Here is an 11997-nt window from a genome sequence, read left to right as displayed (position 1 = left end):
CGGAGGTTCCCAAACCTCAATTCTTGACTTCTGTGCACCCACAGGCTCAAATCGTGTGAAAGCTGCCAAGGCTTGGGGCTTGCACCCTCCGAAGCCATGGCCCAAGCTGTACCGTGGCCCCTTTTAGCCATGGCTAGAGAGGCTAGGGACACAGGACACCAAGTCCCTAGGTTGCACAGAGCAGGGGGGCCCTGGGATTGGCCCATGAAACCATTTTTTTTTTCTCCTAGGCCTCTTGACCTGTAATGGCAGGGGCTGCCACAAACATCTCTGATATGCCCTGGAGACATTCCCATTGTCTTGGAAATTAACATTTGGCTCCTCGTTACTTATACAAATGTCTGCAGCTGGCATGAGTTTCTCCCCAGAAAATGGGTTTTTCTGTTGTATTGTCAGGCTGTAAATTTCCAAACTTTTATGCTCTGCTTCCCTTTTAAACATAAGTTCCAATTCTAAACCATATCTTTGTGAATACATAAAACTGAATGCTTTTAATAGCACTCAAGTTATCTCTTGAATGCTTTGCTGCTTAGAAATTTCTTCCCCCAGATGCCATAAATCATCTCTCTCAAGTTCAAAGTTCCACAAATCTCCAGGGCAGGGGGCAAAATGCCACCTGGTGGTCTCTTTGCTAAAGCATAACAGGAGTCACCTTTGCTCCAGTTCCCAACACGTTCCTCATTTCCATCTGAGACCACCTCAACCTGGACTTCATTGTCCATATCACTATCAGCATTTTGGTCAAAGTCATGCAACAAGTCTCTAGGAAGTTCCAAACTTTCTCACATCTTCCTGTCTTCTTCTGAGTCCTCCAAACTGTTCCAACTTCTGCCTGTTACCCAGTTCCAAAGTTGCTTTCACATTTTTTGCTGTCTTTACAGCAGCTCCTCACTCTACTGGTATCAATTTACTATATTAGTCTGGTCTCATGCTGCTAATAAAGACATGCCCAGGACTGGGTAATTTATAAAGGAAAGAAGTTTAATGGACTCATAGTTCCAGATGGCTGGGGAGGCCTCACGATCATGGTGGAAGACAAAGGAGAAGTAAAGGCACATCTTACATGATGGCAAGCAAGAGGGCTTGTGCAGGGGAACTCCCATTTATAAAACTGTCAGATCTCATGAGACTTATTCACTACCATGAGAACAGTATGGGGGAAATCACCCCCATGATTCAGTTATCTCCACCTGGTCCCTCCTGTGACATGTGGGGGTTATTACAATTCAAGGTAAGATTTGAGTAGGGACACAGAGCCAAACCATATCAGGTACATTGTCTCTTTGTTTTCATTGGTTTCAAAGGACTTCTTGATTTCTACATTAACTTCATTAGTTATCCAGGATCCATTCAAGAACACGTTGTTCAATTTCCATGTAGTTGTGGTTTTGAGTGAGTTTCTTCATCTCGAGTTCTAATTTGATTGTGCTGTGGTCTGAAAGACTGTTTGTTATTATTTCAGTTCTTTTGTATTTGCCAAGGGAGGAGTGTTTTACTTCCAATTATGTGATCTATTTTAGAGAAAGTGTCATGTGGCACTGAATAGAATGTGTATGCTGTTGTTTTGGAGGTGGAGGGTTCTGTAAATACCTATCAGGTCCACTTGATTCAGAGCTGAGTTCAAGGCCTGAATATCCTTTTTAATTTTCTGTCTTGATTATCTGACAGTGGGGTGTTAAAGTCTCCCACTATTATTGTGTAGGAGTCTAAGTCTCTTTGCAGGTTTCTAAGAACTTGTTTTATGAACCTGGGTGCTCCTGTATTGGGTGCAAATATATTTAGAATAGTTAGTTCTTCTTGTTGAATTGATCCCTTTGCCATTAGGTAATGCCCTTGTCTTTTTAAAATTTTTGTTGGTTTAAAGTCTGTTTTGTCAGAAACTAGGATTGCAATCCCTGCTTTTTTCCGCTTTCCATTTGCTTGATAAATTTTCCTACATCCCTTTATTTTGAGCCTATCTGTGTCTCTGCACAAGAGATGAGTCTCTTGAATACAGCACACTAATAGGTCTTGACTCTTGCCATTCTGTGTCTTTTAATTAGGGCATTTCGCTCATTTACATTTAAGGCTAATATTGTCATGTGTTAATTTCATCCTGTCATCATGATACTAGCTGGATATTTTGCAGACTTGTTGAGGTGGTTGCTTCATAGTGTCACTGGTCTTTGTGCCTTAGTGTGATTTTGCAATGGCTGGTAACAGTTTTTCATTTCCACATTTAGTGCTTCCTTCAGGAGCTCTTGCAAGGCAGGGTTGGTGGTGACTAATTCCCTCAGCATTTGCTTGTCTGAAAAGGATTTTATTTCTCCTTTACTTACGTATGGCCACATATGAAATTCTGGGTTGGAAGTTCTTTTCTTTAAGAATATTGAATATTGGTCCTGAATCTCTTCTGGCTTATGGGGTTTCTGTGGAGAGGTCCACTGTTATTCTGTTGTGCTTCCCTTTGTAGGTGACCTGGTCTTTCTGTCTGGCTACCCTAAACATTTTTTCCTTCATTTCAAACTTGGAGCATCTGATGATTATATGTCTTAGGGTTCATCTTCTCATGGAGTATCTTACTGCGGTTCTTTCAATTTCCTGAATTTGAATGTTGACCTGACTTGTTAGTTTGGGGAAGTTCTTCAGGATGATATCTTGAAGTATATTTTCCAGCTTGGTTCCATTCTCCCCATTTCTTTCAGGTACCCCAATCAGTTGTAGGTTCAGTCTTCTTACATAATCCCATAGCCTTCAGAGGTTTTGTTTGTTCCTTTTCATTCTTTTTTCTCTAATCCTGTCTCCCTGTCTTATTTCAGCAAGATAGTCTTCAAGCTCTAAAATTCTTTCCTCTGCTTGGTCTATTCAGTTATTGATACTTGTGGTTGCATTGCAAAGTTCTCGTGTTATGTTTTTCAGCTCCCTCAGGTCATTTATGTTCCTCTCTAAACTTGTTGTTCTGGTTAACAGTTCCTGTGATATTTTGTCATAGTTCTTAGCTTCTTTGCATTGGGTTAGAACATGCTCCTTTAGCTCAGCCAAGTTTGTTATTACCCACCTTCTGAAGCCTACTTCTGTCAATTCATCCATCTCAGCCTCTGCCCAGTTCTGTGCCCTTGCTGGAGAAGTGTTGCAATCATTTGGAGGAGAAGATGCCCTCTGGCTTTTTGAGTTTTCAGCATTTTTTCATTGATTCTTTCTCATTGTTGTGAGTTTATCTAGCTTTTATCTTTGAGGCTGCTGATCTTTGGATGGGGTATTTTGGGGGACTTTTGTTGTTGATGCTGTTGTTGTTGTTGCTTTCTGTTTGTTTTTCTTTTAATAGTCAGGCCCCTATTTCATAGGGCTGCTGCTGTTTGCTGTGGGTCCACTCCAGGCTCTATTCACCCGGGTCCCTCCCACTCCTGGAGGTGTCACCAGTGGAGGCAGCAGAACAGCAAAGATAGCTGCCAGCTCCTTCCTCTGGAATCTGCCCCAGAGGGGCACCGACCTGATGCCAGCAGGAATGCCCCTGTGAAATGTTTCTGGTGACCCCTGTTGAAGGGTCTTACCCAGTCAGTTACCCTGCTTTGGGCTCCTCATCACCCTGGATTTCTTCTTTCTTAGCAGTCACCAGCATTTTTTTTTTTTTTTCTGCTGCATTTCTTGCTATAGTATAAGCTCAATGGGGAAGAAACCATGCTTTATTTGCCCTTTATTCCCAGAGTACATAGTAAGTGCTCAATAAATATTTCCTAAAATAAATGAATGAGTAAATGTAGAAGTGCCACCTCTCCTTACAGAGCAGCTTCCACCCCCTCCAAACCCCCACACCACCAAGAACGGCTATGTTCACTCAATGGGCTGGACCACCAACCAACTGAGGATCAAGACCAGGGGGAGGGGAAGAAACCTGGCTAGAGCCAGTGTTCCTCAGCAGGGATGCTACCAGTGTTTTGGATGAAATCCTTCCTTTAGGACACTTGACATCCTAGACCCCAAATAGGAATGCTTGACTCACTCCTACTCCCTGTGAGAACCACAGTTCTAGCATCTTACAATGGTGCCACTGTGATCTCTGTTGAAAATGCGCCACAATCTGAAAGAGACACACACTGATTACTAACAAAGCACAGGTGTTTGCATGCTACACAAATCCTGCAGTTTTTCCTAATAAATGTATTCAGAAAGGTAGGGTAAAAGTGCTTATAATAATTAAAAATCTTGTTTTTAGATTTTCCCAAGACCATCCTGAGGTTAGCATCCCAGGAATTCCTTCATTCCTTCATTCCCAGGCAGGCCAGGATGATCAGCAAACCTAGGCGTCAATGTGACCTTTGAAGGATGCATGCTCTTTTCCAGAAGCTGGCCTGCAGGACTGTTGCAAGTAGGTCTCAGATAACTGTCCATTCTCAGTGTGGCAGAGAATCTCTGATCACATCCTTACCATTGTAGATTGGAGGATGGACTCTTACAGAGGCATGTGACTCTTCCATGTTCACCCAGTAAAGTTTTTCCATGACAGCCATTTCCTGCTCAACATCAGCATCCAAAGTAAAAAGTAATGTATATATTACTATATCCTTCAGTCTCTTCAGGAATTCATGCACTCCTCTTATCTCTGACTGGCTCCTAGCTGTTTCTAGGAGTGAATAGAGCATGGCAGAAGGCAGGAACTGCACAGGAGATAATAACGAGGCATCCTGTGATCTTCACCCCATGCCTTATTGGATCAACTGTGAAGCCATGAGTATGAGCAAATGATTCTGGAATAATAGGACATAAGCAAATGACTAAAATTTCAGGGGCTTTAGTTTCTCTACAACTAAGAAATAAACTTAGCTGCTTGCCAAACTGCATATTGAGATATTTAAGAAAGCAGGGGGAATTTAACAATTAAAACTATTTCCATCTTAATTTTTTTTAAAGTAGGGATAAAGGGCTATAGGCCCGAGTTCCAGGCTCCTGCCCTATCTGCCTATCAAGTTACCTTTAACTCGGTGATTACAATGCAGACGGGAGTGCCTGGATGTGGCCACATGAAAAGCACCTTGGTGGTTATCTCACAGTCGGCCGCTCACAGAACAAGAAGGGTCTTTCATGCAGTGGTGTAGGGCCCAGGGAGCACAGAGATGCTCAGGGCACCTCAGTGTTCCAAAGCAAGGCTTCATATCACAGCCACTCAGGTGGAAAGAAGGGCCTGCCCCGTGCTCCTCTGCTCACATCTAGGGTCACAGATGAATAGAGCCTGATTGAGGAGCAAAGCAAGCCTCACAAGCAGCTCGATGATGTGCAGAGGAGGGTGTTGTGTTCAGAGATAAGGCTGGAGTCGGGGAGGCTGTGGGGCTCCTGGGGCAGTCAGTTGATATCATCGGAGACAACACAGCCATCTCCCTCCTGGGCATGATGAAGCCGAGAGGACAGTGTGGCTTGTGTAGGTGTCAATGGGAGCTGTGTCTCCAACTGCTTCCAGGAGGCTTAACTTCCAAGAATAAATGATCGACTTTAAATTTCACTCCATTTATTTGAGTTTTGTGGCCTCAAATAATTTTCCATTCCATACAACCTCAAAAATACCAGCCATCATTTGTTGAGTGCCTCTGCCAGACAGGGGCAAGGGCAGTAAGCACAATGGTTAAGAACACAGGCTCTAGAAGGAGGCTCCAAATCCTGCACAGAGTAGGTGCTCAATGAACAATAACTACTGTGGTTATTATGGACAAACCATAACAGTGATGGCCACTGGTTGCAAATGAACACCTTAAAAAACAAAACAAAACAAACAAACAAACAAAAAAAAACATTAACACAGGATATCTTTCCATTTATGTATACCCTCTTCAGTTTCTTTCAAGAATGTGTTACAGTTTTCAGTGTACAAACCTTTCACCTTCTTGGTTAAATTTATTCCTAAGGATTTTATTTTCTGATGCTTGCGATAGTTTAGATGTTTTCCTCCCCAAATCTCATGTTGAGATTTTCTTGATTTCTTTTTCAGATAGTTTGTTGTTAGTGTATAGAAATGCTACCGGTTTCTGCACGTTGATTTTATATCCTGCAACTTTACTGAATTTGCTTATTGCTTCTCAAAGTTTTTTGGTGGAATTTTCAGGGTTTTCTACATATAAGATCATGTCATCTTCAAACAGAAACTATTTCACTTCTTTTTTTCCAACTTGGATAGCTTTTGTTTCTCTTGCCTAATTGCTGTGATCAGGACTTCTAGTACTATGTTGAATAGCAGTGGTGACAGTGGAATCCTTGTTTTGTTCCTGATCTTAGAGGGAAAGCCTTCAGCTTTTTACTGCTGATATAGTATAAGCTGTGGGCTTGTTTTATATGTCCTTTATTATGTTGAGGTACATGTATCCTACAACTAGTTGACAGTTTATATCATAAAAAATCTGCTGGATTTTGTCAAATGTGTTTTCTGCATCTAATGAGGTGATCACATGATTTTTTATCATCTTTATTGTTAGTACAGTATATCAAATGTGTTGATTTCCATATTTCTATGGTTTGAATATTTGACCCCTCCAAAACTCATATTGGAACTTAATCCCCAATGTGACAGTATTGAGAGGTGGAGAATTTAATAGGTGATTGGGGAATGATGGTTCTGCCCTTATAAATGGATTAATTCATTCATGAATTAATGGATTAAAGAGTTAATAGATTACTGGGAATCATGGGAGTGGGACTGGTGGCTTTATAACAAGAGGAAGATAGCTGAATGAGCATGATCAGCTTCCTCACCATGTGATACCATATGCTTTCTTGAGACTCTGCAGTGAGTCCCCAACAGCAAGAAGACCCTCAGCAGATGTGGCTCCTTGACCTTAGACTTTTCTGCCTCCATAACTGTAAGAAATAAATTCATTTTCTTTATAAATTACCCAGTTTCAGGATTTCCGTTACAAACAATAGAAAATAGAATAAGACATATATGTTGAACCATCCTTGTATCCCAAGGATAAATCTCTCTTCATTATTGTGTATGATCCTTTTAACATACCCCTGAATTGCTAGTATTTTGTTGAGGATGCTTGCATCTATGTTCATCAAGGATATTGGCCTGTGGTTTTTTTCTTTTGTAGTGTCCTTGTCTCACTGTAATATCTCGATAATGCTGACTTTGGAAAATAAGTTTGAAAGTGTTCTTTCCCTTCTTTTATTGTTTGCTTTTTTGTTGTTGTTGTTGAAGAGTTTGAGAAGGACTATAATTAATTCTCCCTCAAATGTTTGGTAGAATTCACCAGAGAAGCCACCAGGGCCTGAGCTTTCTGTTAGGAGACATTTTATTACTGAGTCAATCCTTATCCACTATTGATCTCTTTCAATTTTCTATTTCTTCATGATTTAGTCTTGGTAGGTTGTGTGTTTCTAAGAATTTACCCACTTCTTCTAGGTTATCCAATTTGTTGGCATATAATTGTTTATGATCTTTGTATTTTTGTGATATCAGTTGTTATGTTCTCTCTTTCACTTACAATTTATGAGTCTTCTTTTTTCTTCATTAGTCTACGTAAAGTTTTGTCAATTTTGTCTATCTTAAAAATCCAATTCCTAGTTTTATTGATCTTTTCTATTGAGTCACTTTGATTCTTCACAAGCCATTACAGATGTAGCCTTCCTTAAATCCCAAGTTGTTAGCAGGGTCTGAAAGGTCTCAAAGGATCAGGTCCTACCTGCTTTCATCCTTCCCCATTCTCCCCTTGCTTACTCTGTTCCAGCCAAAACTGTCTCCTTGTTATTCCTGTCACTAGGAGCACACTCCCACTGTCCCCTCTGTGGGGAACACTTCTCCCCCTGATACGTGCATGGCTCACATTCTCACTTCATTCAATTCTCTGCTCAAATGTCACCTCATCAAAGAGAATAGTATCAGTTTCCTTAATTCTAGATGCTGCGACATAAATTGTAGTCAACTAATGTAATAAATAACATCTAGAATTGCTTTCTTTAGTTAAGAAATTGGTACTAGAATTGGGGTGATGTTATAATCAATATTTGTTTAGTAGCAAAACGTGATAAAAGTTTATTTCTCATTTATGCAAAATTCAGTGAGGCTTGAAAAGCTCTTCTGTTCATATCTCCCCGAGGTGGTGACTCAGGGATCCAAGCTGTCCCATCTTGGATTTGCATCATTTAATATTACTTCGAAAGGGGGCAGGGGAAGAGTCTGGGAGATTGCATGGGATGTTTCTAAAGACCATCCCTGAAAGTGCCTTACATTACTTCACCTACATTTCTTTGAACACAGTCACAGAGACAGAAGCTCACCGCCAGGAACACTGGGAAATGTAGGCTTCCACTGCGGCTTTGACTCTGCCACAAGAGTTACACCTGGATTGGAATTCTGCCTCTGTCTGCTAGCTAGGAGCTCTTTGGATCTTTTCTTTCATTCACAACTTGGAACTAATGACGCCTACCCACAAGATGTACAGAATGTCATATATACAGTAAGTGATAAGTATTTGCTTATTAATGAATTTAAATTAAAAATTATATAGGCCTAAACTCTTGAATTAAATTGTCTTAAATATAAAAATATTAAAATACGAAGCAAAATGACAAAAAAAGAAAAATGGAAAAAACAAAGAAAAAAAATTAAGCAAAATAACCCTGAAACTAAAGAATAAAATTTTATACCAAGAGGATAGTTGGGGAAAATGACACTATTAAACACAAGCAATCTGCCAACAATTGAATGTCAGTGTAATCTCTTTCTTTTCTGATCTATTTTCATACACGGTCCTTCTCCTCCTCTTCCCCAGCAAATTACTCCTTCTCCCCTTGTGAAACCAGAAGACTATGAAGAATCATTTGTAATTTTTAAAATGTTTAATTAACAGAGTTTTCTAATAGCAAGAGATATGAAATAGACAATATATTAGGGGAAAATCTCATATTAACACCACAAAGGTTAGAGTAGATAATTAAGAATTAATGAATAGCCTATAAAAATTTCCATAGGGATTAACTATACCAGAGAAATGCAGTAGATACAATTTAGGGGTGTGAGTTCCTTAATTAATCACAAAGAAACGTTTATTTTACACAGGCGCCATCCCTGAGAGGGCTTTCCCATGAGCCAGGGGAGTGAGTGTTCAAGAAGGCAGCTTCCAATGACTCAGACACCTCACCCAAGGTAAGGACTGAAATGAGAATTGAGCAACTAGAGGCTTATGCTCGCCCTTACTGAGAGCATTCTGCAAGGCAATACAGACCAAAGGAGGTCCCAGCATGGGAGAGATGAAACAAATGAAGTTGGAGAATTGACACATGGCGTCTACTTTTTAGAGAATGTTGTAGTGAAGAGAATGAGAAAAAAACTACTCTTTGACAGCGTGGCAAGGTCAAGTGAAGTTTTGTTCATTGATTGTCACGTATGTTTGTTATTTGATTATTTTAAGAGAAGGGGGAATGAGCTTTCTAGACAGGCTGAGGAAAGCAGCAGAGAGGTAGCAACCAACTATACAAGGACCCCAGGGTATATCAAGGTCCTGTGGTGGCCTTGGAGGGTTGAGCCCAGTAAGGCCTGGAGGAGTTGGCCTAGGGTTGGAGAAAACGTGAGAAGAATGGGAGGAGACACGAATACATTTGGAGGTTATCAGGAAGCAAGTGAATGGAGTTCCCAGTAGATCTCATATGCCTCTGATCTCAACATCCCTCTGCTAAGAAATAGTATGAAGAAGGGGCAGGAAGAGAGAGTGGTAAATGTGGAAATCAACCACTTCACAAACGATAGAAGAATCAAAGGTGGCATATTCATTTTCTATTGCTGCATAACAAACTACCATAATCTTATATTCATTTGTTACCTCAGTTTCTGCGGGCTAGGAGTCTGGGCATAGCTTCTCTGCTCATGGTCTCATTAGGCTGCAATTGAAGTGTTGACTGAGTTATATTCTCATCTGGAAGCTCACCTGGGAAAGAATCTGCTTCACAGTTTATTCAGGTTGCTGGAAGAATTCGTTTCCTTATGGCTGAGTGTCCTGACTTTTTGCTGGATGTTAGCTAGAAGCCACCCTCAGGTCCTAGAGGCTGCCTGCAGCCTGCAGTCCCTTACCAATGGGCCTCCTCAGCAAGGTCACTTACTTCATCAGGGCCACCACCGTTTGAGATATAGGCTTCCTTGAATCCAAAGTTGTTAGCATCAGGTCCCACCTGCCTTCATCCCTCACCATTCCCCAGCCCGCTTGCTTACCTTATCCCAGCTACAATTGGTATTCCTCTGTCTCTAGCAGGAGTCTCTAGCTCTCATATGCCCAAATTTTGCACAATGTAACTCACCCACAGGAGTGACACACAGCCACCTTTGCCACATCCAAGCAAGTCAAAGGTGCTGCTCACACTCAAGAGGAAAGCATTATACAAAGGAATGAACACCAGGAGATAGCATCACTAAGATCACCTTAGAATCTGTCCATCACAGACACTTGCTTAGTGTGGGTGTCCAGAGTCAGAATCTAGTGCAGGGACTGGGGCAAATGCTCCTGGCACTGATGCCTCTTGAGTCAGCTGACACAGATGGAAGCCTTAGCTTCTCCACTCTCTGTTTGTTTGCTTGCTTGTTTATATAGAGGTTTTGCCATGCTGTTTTGCAGTGAAAAAAAAAAAAAAAAAAAAAAAAAAAGAAGGGAGGTGGAGTTAGTAATATTTATTTTCTGAAAGAGAAATCTCTTCTCATGTAAAGGTTAAAAGAGCTGTGTTATTTGTGTTTCCTTGGCCCAGGTTTTCAAAAACCTGAGTAACAAGTGCCCAAATACCTCCATGTACTGACAGAATTACTTCTCCTGCTTAAATGTCTCAACACTCATGGGGACAACTTGGGGTGAGGGGGACAATAGTATCCCTGCCCCTGACCTTGAATTTCAAGTCTCAATCTTTATTGACAGAGAGGCAAACCTTTAGTCTTCACAATTGTACAAAATAAAATCACCAGCACTCTGCCTTTCAGCCCAGACTGGCCATCTTCATAGTTGAAAACAACAGCCCATTGTTGGGTTAGAGAGCTACAAATGGAATAGTGGGGCTGAATCAGCAAACTGTGTTCGGTGTGTGTACACTGACAGTGGAGAGATGACAAACAGATCCCTGGAACAATGAGCAACAGGCACGTGATTCTGGAGGCGTGTGAATGTGTAATTCTGACTAGCACTCTTCGTAATGAAAGTGAGGCACAGAAATGCCAAGAACACACAAAGCATTTGCTGTCAATGCATTTGTACTGCAATTGTTTAGGCACTCTTTTAATCAAGCCATAATTGGTGCTGGGAAATTAACACATGGGCACCTCTCTAAAAATCTTACAGGCCCTAATTGTGCTCACGGTCTCAAAAGCATCACATGGTACTGAAACAAAACTTCAGAATTAAAACTTTGCTCCCTCAATTAGGGTTTTCTGTTGCTACATAACCATGATTTCATTAAGGAGGTCCTATGTTAAGATACAAATGCCATGAAATCTGAGGTCAGCCTCCCATGAATTGTTCGAATCCCTATCTTCAAACACCTTATCAAGCAAGCATATAGCTTCTACTGGTGTTCCTCCAGGGATTGTGAACTTACTACTTACTATGGGAGTCCTGTAATGGACTGAAATCTGCCTCCTGGTAAGTTCTATCCAAGATCCAAGATCTATCTACAGGAGCTACACATTCTAAGTGTAACTTTTTTCTTCCCCTTGACAGGCTGTCAGATATTAAGAATCAGACTTCTTCCTGAAGAGTGACTTCAAGTATGGGCACTATACAAAAAATGGAATGTCTTAGATTGGCTTTCCAGAAAAGTGCCTGAGATAAAGACAAGCAATATATTAAGGTTTCTGGGAAGACAAGTAATGAAGTACAGGAAGCAGGAGAAGGGAAAGGGGAGGAAGACAAACAAGGGGGCAACTTCAGGCAAAGCCTCACCAAACCCTAGAGCTAAGAAAAGCTTCGGAGCTGTCCTATCCCTAGTCAAGGCTGTTGGGCTTTCATATTCCCACCCTGAGAATCGTTGGTCAAGGGCTGCCCAGCACTGGGGGAGGGCCAC

This window comes from Papio anubis, chromosome 11 (assembly GCF_008728515.1).
Source record: "Papio anubis isolate 15944 chromosome 11, Panubis1.0, whole genome shotgun sequence".
Lineage (NCBI taxonomy): Eukaryota > Metazoa > Chordata > Mammalia > Primates > Cercopithecidae > Papio > Papio anubis.
Note: the sequence above shows the minus strand (reverse complement) of the source record.